The sequence below is a fragment of the Miniopterus schreibersii genome, assembly GCF_964146895.1.
Source record: "Miniopterus schreibersii genome assembly, contig: HAP1_SCAFFOLD_178, whole genome shotgun sequence".
Taxonomy (NCBI): domain Eukaryota; kingdom Metazoa; phylum Chordata; class Mammalia; order Chiroptera; family Miniopteridae; genus Miniopterus; species Miniopterus schreibersii.
Window position 1 is genome coordinate 19763 of NW_027669728.1, and position 3089 is coordinate 22851.

The following is a 3089-nucleotide window of genomic DNA, read 5'->3' on the forward strand; positions in this document are numbered from 1 at the left end:
AAGTAGGACTTTTACAAAATGATGTGTCTCCCTGTCTGTGGTGAAAGGAGCTCTAACCATAAGAACTTTGCCAAACAATGAATGTTGCAATAAGCTCCTGCAGCAATGGTGCTTCTATGACACAACTCCCGAGCAGGTAGATCATTTCTGCAGAGTACAAAATGCATATGAATTCCTGGCAGAAATCTCACCCCAGAAGGTTGAAATGCGTGTTTTTTTCTCAGAAAGAACACTCAGCCACTAGGCTTTTGCTTGCTCATTCAAAGTCTTTGTAGAAACATGTGTTTTCACTGCTGCAATACGTTTTGGGATGCATTGTTTCAATCTCTTGCAAGCCTCATGCTGTTTCTTAGACAATGTGGAAAAATAAGGAGTATGTTTCCCAAGTCACTTGAAATCCAGGAAAACACACACTGCATCACTCTTGCTCAAACACGCTCTATCTCCTAATGTGTTGAGAACTTTCAAGAAACCAGAAAAGAAGGGCATTTTGCAGTGAAATTCAGACGGGTATGTACAACAGGACATTTCTATTGTTTGCAGAGTGAAAAAGCACGATTGATTTCATGTTCTCCATAAAACCCTTAAATTTCTATGTGATCTGAAGGAGGACTGTCACAAAAAGGTGTGTTTGCGTGTCTGTGGTATAAGGAGGCCTCAATTGTGTATTTAGTGCTGGAGAGTGACAAACTCTACATAGGTTACACAGCGTTTGTGAGCACCAACATGCTTCAAACTGAAACTGCTACAAGGTGTGTGTAGCATGCAGAAAGAAGGCTTGTCATTTCAAAGAAAGAACAGAAAACAAAAGTCCAGGTAGTGAAACGAGCACACCAGTATGGGAGTTGTGCATGTGGACAGTTTCAAGCAGCAGCTCTTTGTGGACACTTGGGAACAGCGCTGTGAAAAAATTTCGTACGACGCGGGATTGGGCCAAAGTTGAAAGACCTTGCAAAACCAACCCTAAAGAACTTAGCCAAACAATGAATGTGGCAATAAACTCCTGCAGGAAAGGTGCATCTATGACACAACTCCCGAGCAGGTAGCTACATTCTGCACAGTACAAAATGCATATGAATTCCAGGCTGAATACTCACTCCCGAAGGATGAAATGCATGTGTTTCTCTCAGGAAGAACACTCAGCCACTAGGCTTTTGCTTGCTCCTTCAAAGTCTTTGTAGAAACGTGTGTTTTCACTGCTGCAATACGGTTTGGGATGTATTGTTTCAATCTCTTGCAAGTCTCATGTTTTTTCTTACACAATGTGGAAAAATAAGGAGTATGTTTCCCAAATCACTTCAAATCCAGGAAAACGCACACTGCATTATTCTTGCTCAAACACGCTCTTTCTCCTAATGTGTTGAGAACTTTCAAGAAACCAGAAATGAAGGGCATTTTGCAATGAAATTCAGACGGGCCTGTACAAGAAGTCATTTCTATCGGTTGCAGAGTGAAAAAGCATGATTGACTTCATGTTCTCAATGAAACCCTTACTTTTCCAAGTCACCTCAAGTAGGACTTTTACAAAAAGATGTGTCTCCCTGTCTGTGGTGAAAGGAGCTCTAACCCTAAAGAACTTAGCCAAACAATGAATGTTGCAATAAGCTCCTGCAGCAAAGGTGCTTCTTTGACACAACTCCCGAGCAGGTAGATCATTTCTGCAGAGTACAAAATGCATATGAATTCCTGGCAGAAAACTCACTCCAGAAGGTTGAAATGCGTGTTTTTTTCTCAGAAAGAACACTCAGACACTAGGCTTTTCTTGCTCATTCAAAGTCTTTGTAGAAACTTGTGTTTTCACTGCTGCAATACGTTTTGGGATGCATTGTTTCAATCTCTTGCAAGCCTCATGTTGTTTCTTAGACAATGTGGAAAAATAAGGAGTATGTTTCCCAAGTCACTTGAAATCCAGGAAAACGCACACTGCATCACTCTTGCTCAAACACGCTCTATCTCCTAATGTGTTGAGAACTTTCAAGAAACCAGAAAGGAAGGGCATTTTGCAGTGAAATTCAGACGGGTATGTACAACAGGACATTTCTATTGTTTGCAGAGTGAAAAAGCACGATTGACTTCATGTTCTCCATGAAACCCTTAAATTGCTATGTGATCTGAAGGAGGATTTTCACAAAAAGGTGTGTTTGCGTGTCTGTGGTATAAGGAGCTCTCAGATGTGTATTCAGTGCTGGAGAGTGACACACTCTACATAGGTCACAGAGTTTTGTGATCACCAACATGCTTCAAACTGAAACTGCTACAAGGTGTGTGTAGCATGCAGAAAGAAGGCTTGTCATTTCAAAGAAAGAAGAGAAAACCAAACCCCAAGTAGTGAAACGAGCACACCAGTATGGGAGTTGTGCATGTGGACAGTTTCAAGCAGCAGCTCTTTGTGGACACTTGGGACAGCGCTGTGAAAAAATTTCGTACGAAGCGGGATTGGGCCAAAGTTGAAAGACCTTGCAAAACCAACCCTAAAGAACTGAGCCAAACAATGAATGTGGCAATAAACTCCTGCAGGAAAGGTGCATCTATGACACAACTCCCGAGCAGGTAGCTACATTCTGCACAGTACAAAATGCATATGAATTCCAGGCTGAATACTCACTCCAGAAGGATGAAACGCATGAGTTTCTCTCTGGAAGAACACTCAGCCACTAGGCTTTTGCTTGCTCCTTCAAACTCTTTGTAGAAACGTGTGTTTTCACTCTTAGAATACATTTTGGCATGCATTGTTTCAATCTCTTGCAAACCTCATGTTGTTTCTTAGACAATGTGGAAAAACAAGGAGTATGTTTCCCAAGTCACTGGAAATCCAGGAAAACGCACACTGCATCACTCTTGCTCAAACACGCTCTTTCTCCTAATGTGTTGAGAACTTTCAAGAAACCAGAAAAGAAGAGCATTTTGCAGTGAATTTCAGACGGGCATGTACAAGAGCTCATTTCTATTGTTTGCAGTGTTCAAAAGCAGGATTGACTTCATGTTCTCGATGAAACCCTTACTTTTCCAAGTGATCTGAAGTAGGACTTTCGCAAAAAGATGTGTTTCCGTTTCTGTGCTGAAAGGAGCTCTAAGCTGTGTATTCAGTG